This window comes from Bombina bombina, chromosome 2 (assembly GCF_027579735.1).
Source record: "Bombina bombina isolate aBomBom1 chromosome 2, aBomBom1.pri, whole genome shotgun sequence".
Classification (NCBI taxonomy): domain Eukaryota; kingdom Metazoa; phylum Chordata; class Amphibia; order Anura; family Bombinatoridae; genus Bombina; species Bombina bombina.
Window position 1 is genome coordinate 1221194244 of NC_069500.1, and position 22403 is coordinate 1221216646.

Genomic DNA, 22403 nt, shown 5'->3' on the forward strand with positions numbered 1-22403 from the left:
ATGCAATGCTCCGGCGGTTTTCCAGCATTTTGTAAACGAGATCTTTCGTGATTTTTTGAATATTTTTGTTATCATATACCTGGACGACATCTTAATTTTTTCTCAGAACCACCAAGATCATGTGCACCACGTCAAGAAAGTACTTCAACGTCTAAGAGAATTCCATCTGTTTGCTAAACTGGAGAAATGTTCTTTCCATCAAAAATCCATACCCTTTCTGGGTTATGTAATATCGGCATCTGGATTCGAAATGGACCCTACTAAACTTTCTGCCATTTTGGATTGGCCTAGACCTGATTCTTTGAAGGCTTTACAACGTTTCCTAGGCTTCGCCAATTATTACAGAAAGTTCATCAAGAATTTTGCTACTATTACTTCTCCTCTTACTTCTCTCACAAGAAAAGGACAAAACTGTAAGGTATGGCCGTCTGAGGCTATAGAAGCTTTTGAATCTCTCAAAGAAGCTTTTTCCTCAGCTCCTATCCTTCGTCATCCAAATCCTGAGTTTCAATTTATTCTGGAGGTGGATGCTTCCTCTGTTGCTGCTGGAGCTGTTCTGTCTCAACGAATACCAGAGACTGGAAGGATTCATCCTGTTGCTTTTTTCTCTAAAAAATTCACTCCTTCCGAATTTAACTATGACGTAGGGAATAAAGAGTTGCTTGCCATCAAAATGGCATTGGATGAATGGAGACATTGGCTGGAAGGTACTTCTTTGCCATTTACTATACTTACTGATCATAAGAACCTTCTGTATCTTCAAGCAGCCAAACGATTAAATTCCAGGCAAGCACGCTGGTCATTATTCTTCTCTCGGTTTCACTATAATTTGTCTTACATACCTGGTTCAAAAAATATTAAAGCAGACGCACTTTCCAGACAATTTCAAGATACCCCAGTTCCTGAGCCTGGTACCATTCTCCAACCTCATGAAGTCATTGCCCAGTTAACAACTTCTTGGTTACAAGAATTACAGTCCGCTCAAGAGCATCTTCCTTTGTCCTGTAAACCTCCCGATGGTTTACTATTTGTTCCTGAACGCCTTCGTTCCAAGATTTTATTTTGGGCTCATGATAGTCCCCTTTCTGGACATCCTGGCATCAGTATTACCACTCGAAACCTCAAACAACATGTCTGGTGGCCTACACTCTCTCAAGATGTGAAGGATTACGTCTCAGTATGCACACAATGTGCCATGAACAAAACTCCACGCCAACTTCCTTCAGGATTACTCCAACCATTGCCTATACCTCACCAGCCTTGGACTCATGTATCCATGGACTTTATTACCGATCTTCCCTTGTCCACTGGGAACAATACTATCTGGGTGGTGGTCGACAGGTTCACTAAGACGGCTCATTTTGTACCCTTGCCAGGATTACCATCTGCCAAAAGACTCTCTGAACTTTTTATTCTACATATTGTAAGAATCCATGGATTTCCTCTAGATATTGTTTCAGATAGAGGGGTACAATTCGTTTCTCGATTTTGGAGGTCACTTTGTAAACATTTTGGTACTACTATATCTCTCTCTACTTCTCACCACCCACAATCGAATGGTCAGACTGAAAGAGTAAACCAGTGTCTTGAAACATATCTTAGACATTATGTGGATCATTATCACTCTAACTGGACTTCTTACCTTCCTTTGGCTGAATTGGCTCATAATGCCCGGTACAATTCCTCCCTTCAGACTTCTCCTTTTCATGCAGCTTACGGATATCAGCCTAGGACATTCCCTTTGCATACTTCCTCCACAGTGAATCCTGCTTCTGATCTTACAGCCCGAAGATTAACTCGACATTGGCAGAAGATACATCGTATTCTTTCTGTAACTTCTAGACGTTACAAGTTCTTTTCGGATCTTCGACGGAAGAAGGCTCCCAAATATCGCCCTGGTGATAAAGTTTGGATTTCCTCTCGATTTCTTCGCCTGAAACAACCTTCTAACAAATTGGGACCACGATATGTGGGTCCTTTCCGAATACTGGGTCAGGTATGTTCCACTGCTTATCGGGTAGCTTTACCCAAGTCTCTCAAAGTCCATCCGGTATTCCATGTTTCTCTTTTAAAACCTGTGATGATTAACAGGTATTCTAAGCCTTTTTCTAAACCTCCACCGTTATTGGTGCATGGACATCCTGAGTTTGAGATCAGCCATATTCTAGATTCCAAGTGGCGGGGCAAGAAATTGTATTATCTCATTCATTGGAAGGGTTATCCAGTCACGGAACGTTCTTGGGAACCTGCTCATCAAGTAAATGCTCCTATTTTGGTCAAGACCTTCCACAAGACTCATCCTGATAGACCTGGTCCTGTCCCCCGGAGGGGTCCTTGAGGAGGGGGTGCTGTCATGATTGCTTCCGTTCATCGCCGTGTCGCCGCGGCTCCCGGAACTTCTCTGTGTGTCTGACGTCATGTTGCTTAGCAACATGACGCTTTCTCTCACACCCCTCTGATGACGGTTACGCTCCTGCCCTTTAAATCACGGCGGGAGATCTGAATCTGGGCCCGTTTGTTTGTTTCCCTGGATTGTGAGTACCATATCAATTTTTTTCTTTTGTGTACCGACTTCTGCCTGCCTGACCAAGCCTCTTGCCTAATCCCTACTGGCTGATATTTGGATATTGACTTCTGCCTGCCTGACCTTGCCTGTAGCTTTTACCCTTTTGCTGATACTTGGATGCCGACTTCTGCTTGCCTGACCTTGTCTTTTGCCTATACCTTTTGCTGATATTTGGATGCCGACTTCTGCCTGCCTGACCTTGCTTGTGCCTTTACCTTTAAACCTTTTCTTTGATAAACAAAACCTGCTTAAAGGGACATTTTACTTTTACAAGCTGCAAAAGAGAACTTTGCCTTACTGTTTGTTATACACCTGCTTAAAAGGGACATTTACTTTTACAAGCTGCAAAAGAGAACTTTGCCTTTCTGTTTGTTATAAACCTGCTTAAAGGGACATTATACTTTTACAAGCTGTACAAGAAACTGTGCTATTCTGTTTGTTCTAAACCTGTTAAAAAGGGGACATTTACTTTTACAAGCTGCAAAAGAGAACTTTGCCTTTCTGTTTGTTATACACCTGCTTAAAAGGGACATTTACTTTTACAAGCTGCAAAAGAGAACTTTTCCTTTGTTTTACAAGCCTGCTAAAGAGGACCTTTTTCAGAAGCTTCAAGTAAGAGCATTTCCTTTTTGTTCTTTGTACTACTTAAAGGGACGTTTTATCCTTTGTGGCTTTCCTGCATTCTGGAACAATATTCATTTTTGTTATCTTCTAATCTGCTTCCTGAGTGGGTCACGTCCTGGATATTTCTCAGTGTGCTAGCGTGTGCTTTCAATTCACGCTAGCAGTTGGGTTACATCCCGGATTGATTCCAGAGCGGCTGACAGTAAGGCTGAGGCAGGATTTGTTTCTGTACAGGGCACCTAGTTTTGTATAGAGCTTAGATGCAAGTTTTTCTATGTGGAGGCCAAAAGATAGATTGGGGTCTAACAACATACCCAAGTATTTGAAAGAGTGGACTGCGGCCAGTGTGACATTTGATTTTGTTTTAATGCGTAGATGGGACTTTTGTAGTTTGCGTAATTAAGGTGCCATTCCAAAGATCATTGTGACAGTTTTGTCAGTGTTTAGGAAGAGTTTGTTTTTTGAGATCCACTTTTCTACCTCTGTGAACTGGTCTTGGAGCACTGCCTCAAGCTGTGGCAGATCGGGTTTGTTTGCATAGATTACCGTGTCGTCTGCGTACATGTGTACAGTTGAGGATTTGCAGACATTTGGCAGATCATTTATAAATAATGTGAATAGTAGGGGGCCGAGAATGGAACCTTGGGGAACACCACACGTGACTTTGAGAGGGAGGGAGTCACTGTCAGAAATGGAGACATACTGTGATCGATCCGATACATATGATCGAAACCAGGTTAACAGACGATCACCAATACCTGAGTTTTTTAGTTTGAGCAGTAGTATGTTGTGATCTACTGTGTCAAAGGCCTTTGCAAAATCAAGAAAAATAGCTCCAGTTAGGTCTCCTTGTTCCATGCCAGTTTGGATGTCGTTGCAAACTTTTAGGAGGGCAGTTGTAGTGGAGTGATTCGGGCGAAAACCCGATTGATATGTATGAGAGTGTGTTTATATCTGTGTGTGTTACTACTTTTTACAATATCAATAAAATCAATTAATTAAATGTATTGAATGTGGCTCATTGTATATATAGGCCCAGATTACAAGTTGTGCTGTAAACCTGTTGCGTACACACCGCGCAAAATGGAGCCGTACTGCTATTTCCATTGCTCCGCCATTACAAGTCACCATAAAACTTTATTTTCTCGTACGGTATGGTGCAGTAAAACCAAGTTCCAACTTGGCATGGTCGTGCACGTATTCCCCCATAGAGATCAATGGAGAAAAAATGTTGGAAAAAAACCTACACTTGCAATTGCGAAATCGTTATTGCATTTTCGCGTTCCCCATTGAAGTCTATGGAGAAAAGAAAGATTTACAAAAACCTAACACCGTAACATAAGCCCCTAGTCTAATAACCCCTAAACCGCCATCCCCCCCACATCGCCAACACTAAATAAAGCTATTAACCCCTAAACTGCCGTCACCCCACATTGCCAACAACTAAATAAACCTATTAACCCCTAAACTTTAAATTAAAGTTGCAATATACTAACTAACTTAAAATAAATAAAAACTTACCTGTGAAAGAAAAATAGAACCTAAGCTTAAACTAAGGGGAAAAAAAACAAAATTAAAAAAAAATAAAAAAAATCCCTAATCTACCCATTGCCCCAAAAAGGGCATTTGGACGGGCATTGCTTTAAAAGTGCATTCAGCTCTTTTGCAACCCATAAAAAATAAAAAAGCACTAATCTTCAAAAAAAACAAAAAACACAAAAATAAAAAAGCCGCTAACCCCAAATAGGTACTCACCATTGCCGATTTGGTCAGCCAATAGGATGTAAGCAGCTCTCATCCTATTGGCTGATTTGAATATTTCACTCAATTGGAATGCAAGTGTACCCCCATATAAAAGGGGTGCCTTGCATTCAATCTTCAGTGTGCAGCGGACGATTGCAGAAAGAGGAGCTCTGTGTTGCTGACCGCTCCGCCTCCGCAAAACGCTCTGCATTCGTACCTCCACCAAGAAGATAGAAGAGGGACCCGCGATGGATGAAGGTGCAGGCAACTGGATCAACTTCTTTTGCCACATGGGTGAATATGTTTTGCTGGACTTTGTCATTGGTGAGTACCAATTTTGGAGTTAGTGTTAAGGTTTTTTATTTTCGGGGTGGGTTTTTTTTAATGTCCATACAAATGCCCTTTTTGGGTCAATGGGTAAATTGAGCATTTTTTTAGTTTTTTATTTTGGGGGTTTGGGGGAATGGGGGGTATTTGGTTTATTTTATTTGCCCCCTTATTTCAGTTCTTTTGACTGACTTGCATTTTAGCCAATCAGTGCTGTTTCCATGGTAAATTTACAGGCATGAGCTCAATGTTATCTATATGAAATACATGAACTAATGCCCTCTAGAGGTGAAAAACTATCAAAATGCATTTAGATTAGAGGCAGCCTTCAAGGTCTAAGAAATTAGCATATGAACCTCCTAGGTTTAGCTTTCAACTAAGAATACCAAGAGAACAAAGCAAAATTGGTGATAAAAATAAATTGGAAAGTTGTTTACAATTACATGCCCTATTTGAAACATGAAAGTTTTCTTTGGACTTGACTGTCCCTTTAAAATGTTTTCCTTTCCTCAGTGCTTTTAAAGTTTCCTTCCAGTATTTTAATTGTGATGTTTCAATAGAGTGTCCAATCTGTGTGAAATGATGTCCATCTGGGGTACATTATTTCGGTCTAACACGGTGTTAGGTTAGCGCACAAGTGATGCAAGTTTTTTTTTAAATGTGTCCTCTATTGAAGTCTATGGAGAAAAGGAAATTAATGAGGTCGCAATATCTGAAGTTAGCACTCCACTTGTAATAAAACCCTTTATAGAGAATTGCATTTTGAGGCCATTACATCTAGATATTTAATTTCATATTGAAACTACCTTTTTTGAACAATTGCTTTAGTTATGGAGTTTAAAATAATGAGATTTGCTTAAAAAATATTATTACCATTTATCTACCCACTGACCCCTACAAAAGCTATCCTGTACACCGACTATGTTTACAGCGCTGCAGAATCTGTTGGCGCTCTACAAATACCTGATAATAATAATAATAATAATAATAATAATAATAATAATCTGCAAGGCACAACCAAACTCCACAGCTCTGGGTTCATGTCTAGGATTAGACAATGACACTGATTAATGGTAAAAAAAAAAATACAGATACATAAAACAGACTGAACAAAACAAACCATATCTTGCCTTGCTATGTGAACCATTTTCATATTTCCCATAATGACATCAGCTTATCAGAAGATTTCACAATACCGTCAGGATAGCTTTTTTTAGATATTTGGCAAAATTATTTTGAAGGAATTACTATTCTATAATATTTTTTCTTGATAGAAGACATAACTGACTTGAGACTAAGTTGTATGATGAATCTTTTGGGGAATAAGGCACAAATATTTAAATTTAAATAATGCAATGTTTCTCTTTTTTAACATGTCTGTGAAAGAAGAATATCTGTGAAAATATGAAACCATAAATATGTGTTCATGTTTAAAATATAATTTGCAACAAGAATAAAGTAATGTCTTCTGTTTTGTAACACACTACCATAAAGACTAGTAATAAATAAACACAATCTCTTAATAAATAACTCAAAATAAAATGGAAAAAAAAACCAACAATAATAATAACTAACTAGCTGTATCATGTTGTGTAAGGTCTGTATGCCATGACAGTGATACAAAAAAATCTTAGTTTTCAAATAGATTAATAGATTGTGTCTGAATAGAGTTAGCTTCACATGCTTAAAGGGACATACAAACTAACATTTTCCTTTCATGCTTCAGTTACAACATACAATTTTTAATAACTTTCCATTTTACTTATCACATTTTCTTTGTTCTCTTGGTATCATTTGTTGAAAAGCATAACTAGGTAGGCTCCAGAGCCGATTGGTGGCTGCACATCTATGCCTCTTTTTGTTTGCTTACTGGTGTGTTCAGCTAGCTCCTAGTGTATTGCTGTTCCCTCAGTAAAGGATACTAAGATAATTAAGTTAAATTGATAATATAGGTAAATTGGAAAGATGTATAAAAATGCATGCTCTGTCTGAATCATGAAAAAAAAATTGGTTTTATGTTACTTTAAAGGGACACTAAACACAATTTTCTTTCTTTCGTGATTGAGATAAAGCATGCAATTTTAAGCAACTTTCACATTTACTAAGGAGCCGGACCATTTTTGGTTCAGACCCTGGATAACACTTGCTGATTGGTGGCTTCATTTAGCTGAACCTGGGCTGGCTTGTAAGCTTACATTCTGCCAAATAAAGATAGCAAGATAGCAAGAGAATAGCAAGAGAATGAAGAAAAATTGTTAATAGGAGTAAATTAGAAAGTTACTTAAAATTGCATGCTCTATCTGAACATGAAAAAAATTGGGTTTAGTATCCCTTTAAAGACAGAAAAGCTTCAAGTTCTGAGATTGTTACCTTTTATGAGTTCATTGTATTCAATGATGCTGCATGAACACCCTTTAAAATGCGCTGGTCAATCTGTCTCTACCACCAACCACTTTTGGGGGGGGGGGGGGTTCTGCTGATGCTCCTTGTTTATGTGCTTTTATTTAGACAACACTATAGTATTTCATTATAGGTGTTGGGTTTCCACACATCAAAGCAGCTATTTCAAATAAAGTTAAAAAAAAACAGTGTGTAAACCATGTAATACACTCCAACAGGTAAAATAGAAAATCAGGAACACATTAAAGGGGTGGCAGTTTTACAGTACAAGGCCCCTTAAAGTTAATTTGTAACAGTGAAATTGTTTTATTGTGCACAGCTACTCACATACACAGTGCTACAGAATTCTGTGGCAGTGTAATTATAATGCATGGTCCGCAAAGCAAAAGGTACAAGTGAATTTAGGAAAGACTTAGGACTGTGCATATGAACGCTCTCCAAGGGCGAGTTGTAGAGAATACAAAGGAGATTTTTTTCTAGGCCATGATAAATCTAGCCCTATATGTATAACATTGACACAACATTGTTGCAAACACTGTTGCCATAAAGAATATTCCTCATTTAATATATAGAGAGGCGTCACCTTAGTTTTTTTAAATAAATACACTTCTAGAAGATAATTTAATATATTGTTACATTGCCACAACACACTGGAGCACAAACTTTCTAAGAATTTGAGAGAAGCAGACATTTAGAAAAATGTTCAGTCAATGGGCTCCATTTATTAAGGAGCGGATGCTACTTCAGAAGGCCCATCATTTGATGCTCACCGGAAATGTAAGTTAAGAAGCAGCGGTCGAAAGATCTCATCGGGATAATTGACAGCCCCTGCTAGGAACTGCAATGAACTACTGGGATCTAGCTGCTGATTGGTGGCTGTAGAAATATGCCTCTTGTCAATGTCTCCCCCGATGAGTTCAGCTGGCTTCTACTAGCTACTCTCTCTCAGTATTCACTAATAAAGGTCTCTAACACTGTATTCATGAAGCCAGCAGTTACAAGAGAAACTGAGTTAAAAATGTAAATAGAGTTACTCCTACTTTATTGGCAATTTCTAACAAGTACTTTTAACAAGCATTTAGCAATACTACGCACACATTGTAAGAGTACTACACACATATTGTAAGAATACTATGCACACATTATAAGAATAAAACGCACATATTGTAAGAATACTACGCACACATTATAAGAATACTACGCACATATTATAAGAATACTATGCACATATTGTAAGAATACTACGCACATATTGTAAGACTACTACGCACACACTGTAAGAATACTACGCACACATTATAAGAATACAACGCACATATTGTAAGAATACTACGCACACATTGTAAGAATACTACGGACACATTGTAAGAATACTACGCACACACTGTAAGAATACTACGCACACATTGTAAGAATACTATGCACATATTGTAAGAATACTACGCACACATTGTAAGAATACTATGCACATATTGTAAGGATACTATGCACATATTGTAAGGATACTATGCACACATTGTAAGAATATTACGCACACATTGTAAGAATTTAGCAATGCTACGCACACATTGTAAGAATTCAGTAATACTACACACACATAACAGTGACACATAATATTTTTCAAAAATCAAACTGCTTTAATACCTGTCCAGGCATTTCCAGTTCATGTAGAAAAATGCTAATGTTTGAGATTGACTGTGGCTCTATAGTCAAAAATGTTTACTCATCCATTGTATAAAAAAAATACTCTAAACATTTTAGCTTTTGCACTCTTCCCAGATAGGCCCCAAACACTCAAGAGGCTTTTCAGTGGGTATGTTCCCGGAATGTAAAACAATGCAAATTTTTCTATCAAGATGATAGTTTTAAATGATTTAGAAACATTTATGCAGATATTTTGCAATGCAGTGATTAATTTCTTGTGAACATTAAAACAAAAGTTAACAGCTCTCTACCAGTACTAGAAACGTAGTCAGTAAACAGAGTATTATAAAATTAACTTATATTTTTCTAACTTTGCTGCAATTTATGCACTTAAATAATTTCCTTACTAATAGTAAGCAAGCATTTTATTATTCTTATGTGAAAGAGCAACAAGTATCTGATTCAAATGAGCCACGTTTTCAGTTTATGTCTAATACAAAGCAAAAGGTGAGCCCTGTGTGTGTCTAATGTGATCCGTAATGAATATAGTGTGTACAGCTAGGCTTACCTGCCCACAGTGAGGGGGCGTGGCTGTATGATGTCACACCTTGAGTTGAATAATCAATTGCAATACAGGAAGAGTTACAAAGTGCCTGTACCTTGTTACTGGATTTTACGTCTATTTACCTGCCAGTTCCATACAGAGCAATGGATATGATAATTTCACCAAGCAGGCCTTAGGAATAAAGGTGAGGGGATAGATATGTTTTGCTTCTGATTCTGTTTTACTGACCTCTAATTAGTGTGAAGGTGAGTCTAAAGTGTTAACAGGATATTTATAAAATGTCATTGAATGTTTTAGGATTTGTGAGAAAGTAAATAGTCACATAGCCAAATAATACAATACAACAATTTATATATGTATTAAAGCAATGGATTCTTTTTCCATGTTATGTTAGAAGTAGAAATAACACACGAGTTGTACAAAGATATTAGTTATAGCTCCCAGTGGGGAATATATTTCAGCTGATATATGAGTTACACTGATAACAGATTAGTTTTATATATATATATATATATATAATACATTAGTATTGTCAGGGCATTTTATTTTTCCTGGGACCCTTACCCTCAAAAAGAAATTGTGTGTGTGTGTGTGTGTTAACAGGGTCTGGAGAGATTCCATCGCTTTAGGTTATCTGCTTCACGTAGCTGACTGATGTTTTGACATTTTAAAAGCACTCCATTTCCTGACTGAATCTCTTAAAAATGAATATAGTCTAGTAAAGAAGACTGACTCCAGTAAACATGATATATGTATATTAAGACTCTGATTTACGAAAATTAGAAAGTGCTGCTAAAAACACTTACTATGCAAACTGACTACAAATAACAATACAAATCACACTGCTAGATAAAGGTTATTGTAGTGCACAAATGATGATGCTCTCAATAAGTACGTCACTACACAAGGAGCAGTATCCATTACTGCAATCAATAGACACTGTTGTCTAAATGGCATTAATTAATTGTCCCATGAGCACCATAAGTAAGTTGTTTGTATCACTATAGATGAATCCTTTTATATTTCCCCCCGCATTTCAATTTAAAGAGACAGTAAACAGCTTGTAATTAAACATTTGTGTTGTGTTGCTATAGAATAACATCAGCCAAATCTAAACATTTTTAAAACCAAATTCTTGTTTGCTGCAATTGTTTTTCAATAGCCAAACTCCACTCACCACTTGCCTTTTGAAGGAGCCAATTAGGGCTTTAGTCTATAGACAACAAGGCTAACCATATTGTTTATATAAAATGTACTGTTTACCATTTTTTTTATCTGTTTAAGCCAATTATGGAAATATAGGTAGCAGGGTTAGCTAATTTATATTAACTCAAGATGCTTACAGCCCCTTTAAAAGTTTTATTCATATGGTAAAGATCTTGTACACATTATGCCATCCGCTTTATGATATAATAGATGTAATGAAGAAAATTCTCGCCTTAGTACACTGTATAAGAAATGTCATTTTCAAACCCAAATATTACCTATTTATTTCAATTTTATGAGATTGCATTGAATTCACTTTAAACCTAAATTTGATATTTTTTTGCATTTAATAGTTATGTTTTCACCTTTACCCCACTTACTCTGTTACCACAAGTGAGAGTAAATAAGACTAACAATTACTTTTTACAACTTATTTTAAAGGTATTTTTTATTTTAAAGGATATGTCAATGACTTAGCACTGTTTCTTGAGCAACTGTGTATGTCCAGGAAATACGTTACAATATTTATAAGAGATGACATTGTAGATTTAAATAAAGCAAGTCAATTAAGGGACACTGAACCCAATTTTTTTATTTTGTGATTCAGATAGAGCATGACATTTTAAGTAACTTTCTAATTTACTCCTATTATCAAATGTTCTTCATTCTCTTGGTATCTTTATTTGAAATGCAAGAATGTAAGTTTAGATGCCGGCCCATTTTTGGTGAACAACCTGGGTTGTTCTTGCTGATTGGTAGATAGATAGATTTATCCACCAATAAAAAAGTGCTATCCAGGGTCTGAATAAAAAAAAAGCTTAGATGCCTTTTTTCAATAGGAGTAAATTAGAAAGTTGCTTAAAATTGCATGCTCTGTCTGACTTATAAAAGAAAAAAAAATGGGTTCAGTGTCCTTTTAATGTGTCCCTGTTTTTGTGATAAAGCTGGGTAAAAAAGGTAGCGTTAAATAGATTTTTTTTTTCTTATCAAGTTTAGTCCATCTAAGAATCTGAGTCTGTGAAAGGAGAACACCACAAAATCCCAATAAAAATATTAGTTAAACCATTCAAGTTATGTTATTTAAGTAGAATGTGTTTGAATTTTAAGACTTCTCTGAAGAAGATTTTGGCTCGAGGATAATGCCTTAATAAAGGTATTCTTTATGTTTTAAAAAAAACACACACACACACATTTATTCCATTAGCAAATGTGTCACAGTCATCCCTGGCAGGGTTTAATAAATGAGTGGAAGCAAAATAATTCATTATCTTTAATGGATGTAAAGGAAAATACGTAAACAAAACCCAAATAACATGAAGCAATCGAAACTGAATTGATGGCAATACACTATACATGTTCCTGCATATTATATGGTAATGCAGTTAATATGTAGTCATAACATGTCACAGCAAGCTTAAAAATGCTGCCACAACATGTCAGCTGATTATCTTACACTTCAGTTTAATGAAACAAACTGGTCTCACATGTTTTTGTGTGACACACTAAGTAAGTATCAGGGCTGGGCTTCCAACTCTTGCACCCATAGGCAGCTGTTGCTTAGGCAACCTGTAGTGTCTATCTAGCGATGCGGAATTTGTTGGCACTCTACGAATAACTGATAATAATAATATCTTAGGGGGAAACCTCACTACATGTAAAGTAGTTTTTTTTTATCAGCAACATATTTTTTTTGTAAAACAGAATATATAAATGTTGTATTTAACTCTCTAAATGATTTTCCAAATGATGTTTTTGAGGATTCAAATTACAATCTCAGTGCACATGCAGTAAATTATGATTGCACGCCTATGCTTAGCATATTAAAATAGGCAGTTTACCTTTGCCTAATACTAAATGCAGGTTTGTGTCTATTTTCATATATATTTATTTTCTTCTTATAGAAATAATTTTACTATTATTAGCAGTGCAGATAGTAATCAGAATTTAAATGTGTATGTTTTAAAATATAAGCTATATTGAATAGCCCCATGTCACAATAAGTTAGGCAATTATGAAACAAAATGTTTCTTTTATTGCAGAGATTTTTTTTTTTATCCTATAGTATTTAAATAATTTAAATGCATTATTTAAAAAAAAAAAAAATACCCATTGCTTGACATTTGTTCAGTGGAAATTCTCATATCTAACAAACTAGTGTATACCACTCCTTTCAAAATTCTGGCTTGGCTGCTGCTTTTTGTTAAAAAATGTAATACATTATAAAATAAATGCATTAAAACAAAAGAAAAGTAATAATTCTTTAATAAAGTACTGTCTGCCGCAATTAACTATGAGGTGAAATAATCAATGCTGTGCTTTGTGCACCACCTAAAGCATATTAAAAAGATTAAAGGACCAGTAAATACAGTAGATGTACATTATCAACAAACATATATGACACTTAATCTGAACTTCAAAAGAGTAGTAGATTTTTTTTGTGACAAATTTCAAAGCTATATCTATTTCCACCAACTCCTGTATCATGTGACAGCCATCAGCCAATCACAAATACATAAACATATTTTCTATGAATTCTTGCACATGCTCAGTAGGAGCTGATTTATTATTATTATTATTATCGGTTATTTGTAGAGCGCCAACAGATTCCACAGCGCTGTAAACAGAGGGTAGTAAAACAAAAAAAATTAAAGGGATCAGATAGGTAGAGGGTCCTGCCAAGAGTTGCACTGTTGTAATTGGCTCTTAAGGTGATCTACAAACAGCTGGACTTAAGGGGGTTCAGGGGATAGCAATGGAGGAGTGGAACTGGTATAAAGTAAGGTTAGCGTAGGTTGTATGCATCCCTGAACAGTAGAGTCTTTAGGGAGCGCTTCAAGCTGTTAAAACTAGGGGAGAGTCTTGTGGGGCGAGGCAGAGAGTTCCACAAGATGGGAGCCAATCTGGAGAAGTCCTGTAAACGGGAGTGCGATGAGGTAACCAGAGAGGAGGAGAGTAGGATGTCATGAGCAGATGAAGAGCGACGTGTAAGGAAGATGAGTCTGGCAGAGGCATTCATTATGGATTGTAAGGGAGCTAGGCGGCAGGTGGGGAGACCAGAGAGGACAGAGTTACAGTAATCAAGGCGGGAAAGAATGAGAGAGTGGATTAAAATCTTAGTTGTGTCTTGTGTAAGGAAGTGTCTAATTTTGGAGATGTTTTTAAGGTGGAAGCGGCAGGCTTTAGCCAAGGACTGAATGTGAGGAGTGAAGGAAAGATCTGAGTCAAATGTGACCCTGAGACATCGGGCATGTGGGGTAAGGGTAATGATGGAGTTGTCGACAGTTATAGAGATATTGGGGGTGGAGATTTTGGAAGAAGGGGGGAAAATGAGGAGCTCAGTTTTGTTGAGAGATTTAGCTTGAGGTAGTGAGAGGACATCCAGGAAGAGATGTGGGAAAGACAGTTAGTGACACGGGTTAGCAAGGAAGGAGATAGGTCTGGTGCAGAGAAGTAGATTTGGGTGTCATCGGCATACAAATGATATTGGAAACCGTGGCAATTAATTAGGGAACCTAGTGATGATGTATAGATTGAGAAGAGAAAGGGACCGAGGACAGAGCCTTGTGGTACTCCGACAGAAAGTGGTGACGGGGCAGAGGAGGCCCCAGAGAAGGCTACACTGAAGGTACGGTTTGATAGGTAGGAAGAGAGCCACGAAAGGGCTGTGTCACAGATGCCGAAGGATTGGAGGGTTTGGAGCAAAAGAGGGTGGTCGACAGTGTCAAAGGCTGCGGACAGATTAAGGAGGATAAGCAGAGAGAAGTGGCCTTTTGATTTTGCTGTAAGTAGGTCATTGGTGACTTTAACAATAGCTGTCTCTGTGGAGTGATAGAGACGAAATCCAGATTGCAGTGGGTCAAGAAGGGAGTTTAACGTAAGGAAATGGGATAGGTGTGCAAATACTAGTTTTTCGAGAAGCTTTGAAGCAAGAGGGAGGAGGGAAATAGGGCGGTAGCTGGATGGGGAGGTGGGATCAAGGGAAGGTTTTTTGAGGATAGGTGTGACCAGTGCATGTTTCATCGATGAAGGAAATGTACCAGTGCTGAGGGAGAGGTTAAAAATGTGTGTTAGTATAGGGGTAAGGGTAGCGGAGAGGGAGGGGAGTAGCTGTGAGGGAATAGGGTCAAGGGGACAGGTAGTGAGGTGAGAGCGCAATATAAGTGCCGAAACTTCTTCCTCAGTAACAGGGGAGAATTAACTAAGTTTCAGGTTATGAGGGTTGTGGTTGAGTGAGAGCATTTGAGGGGGGGGGGGGAGAATGGAATTATGTTGAGAGCTGATTTCATGTCTGATGGAGTCAATTTTGTTAATTAAGTGACTGGCAAAGTCTTGAGCTGACAGAAAAGTTGTATTAGGAAGTGGGGGAGGGCAGAGGAGAGTATTGAAAGTGGAGAACAGACGTTTTGGGTTTGAAGAAAGATTAGAGATAAGAGTAGAGAAGTAGTGTTGCTTGTGGAGATTAAGGGCAGAATAGTAGGAGTTCAAGATGAATTTGTAATGAAGAAAATCAGCTGAACTCCGTGATTTCCTCCAATGCCGTTCAGCAGTACGGGAACATCTGCGTAGGTACCGTGTCAGAGGAGTATGCCAGGGCTGGGGATGAGTGTGTGATTTCTGAGCAATGGTAAGAGGGGCGAGATTGTCAAGGACGAATATAAGGGTGGAATTATAGTGGCAGATAGATTGTTCAGGGCAGGAAAAGGAGGAGAAGGATGAGAGGAGCGGTTTAAGGGAATTAGCAAGTTGTTGCTGATCTAAAGACATAATGCTTCTGTGAAGTTTGGTGTGAGGAGTAGAAGGAGGGAGAGTTGTAGGAAGGGATGATATGTTGCAAGTAAGGAGATGGTGGTCAGAAAGAGGAAAAGGGGAGTTTGAGAAGTTTGAGAGAGTGCATCGACAGCTAAAGATCAGGTCAAGAGAGTGACCGTCCTTGTGAGTGGGAGAATCAGTCCATTGTGACAGACCGAAAGAGGAAGTGAGTTGCAGATGAGGCAGTGGGATTGTTAAGGGGGATGTTGAAGTCGCCAAGAATGAGGGCAGCAGTGTCTGAGGAAAGGAAAAAGGGTAGCCAGGCAGCCAAGTGATCTAGAAATTGAGTCGAGGAGCCAGAGGGTCGGTACATGACTGCAACACGTACAGAGAGAGGGGAGAACAAGCGAATCATGTGGGTTTCGAATGAGGGAAAAGTGAGGGAAGAGGTAGGATGCATTTGTTGAAAGGTGCAACGAGAGGAAAGTAAAACACCCACACCACCTCCTTGTCTATTACCAGACCTAGGAGTGTGGCTGAAGTGGAGACCCCCATGTGACAGAGCAGCAGTAGATGCTGTGTCTAGGGTAGAGAGCCAGGTTTCTGCTAGGGCCAGAAGGTTGAGGGAGCGGGAGATGAAGAGGTCATGCATAGAAGCGAGCTTGTTGCAAACAGAGCAACAGTTCCAGAGTGCACAAGTGAAAGGGGCAGTGGCCCCAGATGCAAGAGGAATGTGAGCAAGGTGTGCAGAGTCTTGCTTTCTGAGTCTATGGGATGGTACACATGGATGTGCATGGCTTGTCAGTGGTTGAGGACCAGGATTAGGGGAGATGTCACCAGCAGTAAGTAGAAGCAAGAGGGAGAGTGACACGAGATGAGATACAGATTTGCAGTAGTGAGACTGCTTTTGAGATGAGCTGCAGGGGGGAGAGAGAGTGTTTAGGAATAGGTAAAGTTCATGAGTACAAAAGTAAGGCGAGTTTAAGAGAGATGGGCTAATGAACAGTGCAGGTGGAGAGGGAGAAGGAGTAATTGAATAGTGTAGTTTGTTATAGAGACAGAGGGTAGCAAAAAGGAATATGAATATATTGAGCATTTTTACAGAATTGGGAACCAGTTAAAAACATAAGACACAGAATTACTGTAACAATTGCATAAGGGAACAAAAGGTATATGAAACATAATATTACAAAAGTACTGTGTATTCTATAGGGTTAAGGGAATGAAAGGATGTGCTGATCAGTGTTTGCACTTGTCATTTCAGGAGAGTGAAAGTTGTGTGGGAGACTATCTATAAATGAGGAAATGAGCTTGGGGTGGGAGGGAAGCTGTTTTCCAGAAGGCTACCTGTTGTAAGTTAGAGGGCAGTTGAAGCAGCTGAGTGTAAAAGTCTGTGTATTTTCTCTGAGTTCTGGGAGAGGATGTGTTTGAAATCAAGCTGAAGGAGAGAGATATATTAGGTTAATGGTGGGCCAGCAAAAGTGTGTTAAAGGAGTGGGAGGGTACATTTATGGACATTTAAGCTAAGAGTCAATCATGCAGAAACAACAAAAAAGAAAAAACATCAACAAAATATTACAGAGATAAGACTGAGACTGAGGTATACAAGGGGTGATGACTCAAAAAGTATAAATATAAAAAGTCTGTGCACATTTGGTTAATTTTGAATTTTGTTTACAACTGCATTCTCTTTATCTGATCATGAAAGTTTGAATTTCACATGAGTATCCCTTTAAAGGTACAACAGTAATATCATCAATATGCAAGTAGTAGCAAACTGAAACAGGGCCTTAGTTGTAATACAGTCTGACAGTTTTAGATAGCAGTGCAAATGTCACAAGTTGGCTCAGGTTACCAGTAGAAGCCTAGTTACTTCTTTCAATCAAAGGGCCATTTACATCACATTTTTATATATATGAATAGTATATATGGACAATTAAGAACTGATTTGTAAAAACAAAACAAAAACTTCAAACAAGACAAATATATTAAAAACATTTAAAATGGTTGCTTTATTAAAGTGTCAATAAACATTAATCCTTTCAGGGTAAAACCTTATTCTATGTATCATGGAGCCTCTCTTCATACTGTGGTATAATTGTATAGTCCCTCTGAAAACATTTTATTTAAACTCTAGAAGTGGCTGACTATTAGTGAAGATGCCCCCACAGTGTACTGTCTATGGAGTGGGCAGTATGCCTCACATAGGCTGAAAACTAGGCAAATCCAGATCTTTGTGTGTTGTACTTTCACAAGTAGAAATCTGGCTCTGAAAACAGCCAAACGCCACGGGCAGTGTCTATTTAGGACATTTGTTTGCTAACAAAGTCCATGGGTGCACATGTCTACTGAAAACTGAGGAGGGGCAGCCTGAGAGAGTCTTGTCCCCATTAGAGGTACTTTTTTTTTTTTTACTGTTTTCATAGGGGGGCGGTGTATATCTGAGTCTGTATGAAAGGAGGTTCTCTGCTACAGCAGTTTGCAAAACCTCTTAAACCTTGGGTAGTATATTGATGTTATCTCCCTTAACTTAGGCTACTTGGGGCTAGCTATAAACGAGTGTGTCTATAGTTCTGAGCTATTTCTTTAGATATGGTTTAATTATAGCTTGTTTAGGCAATTTGTAGCATTTTACAAAATACTTAAATGGATATGAAACCCACAAGTTTTCCATCATGATTCAGCTAAAGCATACCATTTTAAACACATTTCCAATTTCCTTGTTATCTAATTTGCTTAATTCTCTTGGTATCCGCTATTGAAAATCAGACCAAGGTAGGCTCAGGATCTGGGAGCTAGCTGCTGATTGGTGGCTGCATATATATGTATCTTGTCATTGGCTTACCAATGTGTTCAACTAGCTTAACTAGTAGTACAGAATTTCAAGACAACGAAGCAAAATTGATAATAGATGTACATTGGAAAGTTGTTTGAAAATACTGCTGTATCTGAACCATGCCAAAAGAAATTAGGTTTCATGCTAGAATTTGCATTTTAGATCTTCTTTGGAGCATCAGGCAACCATATATTTATTTTACACAAAGCAGAGGTTTTTAGTGTCCCTTTAAAAAACCTTGGATTATGGAGAACTTCTATAATTGTTTCCCTATTTACACATCAAATAACACTCAGACAATCTGTATGAAGTCACCTTTGGCATAGCAGTGACTGGCCTCATCCAGCTGGTTCTACAGTGCATAAGACCTGCTTCAGCAACGCAAAAACTAATATGATGCATAAGAAAAAAATGATTTGCACAATGGAATGCAGATCTGTTATTATATTCCTTATTTTCTGTGCTTTCCCAACAAATAAACAGTGGGCAAAATTAGCTGAAAGCCTCTTCCAGCATCTTCAGTCCCTCTAGCTTTACACCAACATTATTCTAGGCCACTGATTCACTAATGAACAGAGAGATAAGTGAGCTTTAGAGAATAAACTACATTGAATAAGAAAGGAACTGGTAAAGATGGAGAGGCTTGTGAGAGCTGTTAGTAAACTGTGCTGCTTTTATTATTATTTTATTTTTATAGAATATTATATTACAATTTAAATATCCTTATAGACCTATATTTTTGTTTCTAGTATTCCTGAGCAGAATTGGTTTCTCTTTTTCTTTTTAAATAAATATGATCAATAATGATGTATCCCTACAGTTGCAAAAGTACAAGCATTTTTCCTAAGTCCATGGTTAATATTTTATTAATTCCTGTCGGATTGCAGGTGTGTTCTTTCCCCTTGATAAGAGATTTCTATGAGTTCCGAAAATAAACATTTATGTTGGATAATTGCCAAGTACAAAACCGACGGAGAGCAAAAATTGTGCTCAAGTAGTGGAATTTATTGTTAAGCTCTTTGCTATTCGTCTTTCATGTTTTTGAACGCGCAATCGCAAGTGATAAAAGCGATGCATTTCGTATTGCATGGACGCTCAACACCTGACATCTAGTAATACGAGTGTAATGAGTGTCCTACTATCACTTCTCTTTAAAAGAATACTATGATATATAAGTATAGGGTGCATTAAAATAGTTTGGTTAAAGGGATAGTAAAGTCGAAATTAAATTTTTATGATTCAGATAGGGCATGTCATTTTAAACAACTTTCTAATTTACTTTCATCAAATATTTTTTGTTCTCTTGGTATTCTTAGTTGAAAGCTATACCTAGGTAGGCTCATATGCCAATTTCTAAGCCCTTGAAGGCCACCTCTTATCTGAATGCATTTGACAGTTTTTCACAGCTAGAGGGTGTTAGTTCATGTGTTTCATTTAAATAACATTGTGCTCATGCATCTGAAGTTATTTATGAGTCAGCACTAATTGCTTGAAATGCAAGTCTGTCAAAAGATCTGAGATAAGGAGGCAGTCTGCCGAAGCTTAGATACAAGGTAATTACATAGGTAACTAGTATATTTCTATAACAGTGTTGGTTATGCAAGACTGGGGAATGGTAAATCAAGGGATTATCTATCTTTTTAACCCTTTCGTGACTGGGTTAAAGTGTCTACATCGGAACAACTGTTCCGATGTAGACAAATTGAAATCACGCGATCGCGCAAACGATCGCGAGATTTCAATTATGGGATCAGGTCTGGGGGGCGTCCCTATGACGCTAGGAACGCCCTCCAGACCGCGATCAAATCCTGCAAGCGCAGTAGGCTTCAGGACAGCCGTTGGCTATGACGTTGTATTCCGTCATAATGGCTTTAAAGCCCAGCGCCGTTGTGACGGAATATAATGGCGGGAAAGGGTTAAACAATAACATATTTGGTGTTTACTATCCCTTTTAAACATTTTGCCCAACAACTTTTAACACCTGATTATGCATTATTGTTTACACAAGTACAAGGGAAAATAATGCACCAAAACACTATCAATTGCGCTCAACTTGTTATCTGGCCCATGCTGCGTTGAAATAATTTTTTTTATTATTATTTTCAATTTAAAGGGACACTCAAGTCAAAATAAACTTTTATGATTCAGATAGAGCATGCAGTTTTAAGACACTTTCCAATTTACTTCCATTTTCAAATCTTTTTATATTGACATTTTCTGTGAACAAGCTCCTACTGAGCATGTGCACAAGTTTACAGGGTATACGTATACTAGTCTGTGATTGGCTGATGTCTGTCACGTGATACAGGGGGCCGAAAAATGGGAGAAAAAATACATTTGCCAGAAAAAAATCTACTGCTTATTTGAAATTCAGAGTGTTATTGCATTGTCTTTTTATTATGTACTTGTTAAATATACAATTGTACTGCATTGAGTGGTCCTTTTAAGGATTATATTATATGTAAATTGTATAGTATTTTCAACAAAAATATCAGGAACCAGACTCTTTGTGATGCTCTAAATGGATACATGAACCTGTCAAATTATTAGTCAGAATGAAATGTAAATAAATAGAACCTGCAGTCAGATGCAGTGCTTATTAACCAACAGCTTCTAGCAGTATGTCAGTCATTCACTTAAAGGGGCAGTAAACACCATAAGATTTGTACATATTTAGCGCTGCGGAATCTGTTGGCGCTCTACAAATAACCGATAATAATAATAATAATATATAAAATGTTTAGTTATTTATAATGAGACAACTTTTTATGTAATTTTGCTCTGAAAAATTGAGCAATTTCTAATTCTTAGAAGTTGATGCCGCCTGCTGACTTCACAAGGTTAACTCTGCTACATATATGTACCTAATTGGCTTTAATCAGATAACTGCAAAGCAATGCATAACTAACTTTATGACAGTAGCTAGCCTTGTTGTCTGTGAACTAAAGACCAGATTGGCTCCTCCAAATAAGGAAAATGGTGGGTGGAGTTTAGCTTTGTTTTAAAAACATGAAGACTTGGTTGATATATTATTCTTAAGCAACACATGTGTTTTACTGCCCCTTTAATACTGTTTTAAAATTCAGACTTTGTATGCTACAACATCATGCGTGTATATTGATGATCATTCAAAAACAAGTGCACCAGAAATTGTGATCATAATTCACATACTGTAAGGTGTATAGCACTCTAATAGGAAACAGCGCCATTCACACAAAAACACGCAAAGGCTGGCATATTTGTTTTAAAAAAATTACAAATACCTAATACCTTGTAATTTGTCCTTTACTCCGATTTATTACAAATCTATTATAAAACTATGTGAAATGATACCTTTTATGCATCAGTTATATGTAGATGCTGCTGTACAGCGCCATAAAACACACATACTGTAAATACTTTTTCTGTGTGTTTTGCTGTCTAGGCTTTTTTCCTTAAAACAGAGCTCACCACAAGAGAGGTAGTCCTGGAGAACTTTAGTAGTGTAATTACTGATTTATTCTTGCAACAGTCCATTTCCTGTATTTTTTTACATTTGTTAGTGAATACAGAAAAGGGCTTTTTGTGTGTTACACATTTACTGTAAGAAATCCTGCTCACAAGTGAATCACTGTACCCAGCGCTACGGAATTTGGCGGCGCTATACAAATAAATAATAATAATAATAATAGCCTCAGACAGTGACCATTTATGGAAACAAATGCTGAAAAAACTATTTGTGCATCTGTACTAATCACTTGGTG

General features: G+C 37.6%; 1 protein-coding gene across 1 annotated transcript in view; it reads left to right on the forward strand.

Moving 5' to 3' along the window:
- The first annotated feature begins 9962 nt into the window (after positions 1-9962).
- LNX1 (ligand of numb-protein X 1) overlaps positions 9963-22403 on the forward strand; it is a 327123-nt gene continuing 314682 nt past the window's right edge. The window contains exon 1 of the mRNA XM_053703967.1: positions 9963-10053. The gene's annotated coding sequence lies outside the window, so the exon portion shown is untranslated. The remainder of the gene's footprint in view (positions 10054-22403) is intronic.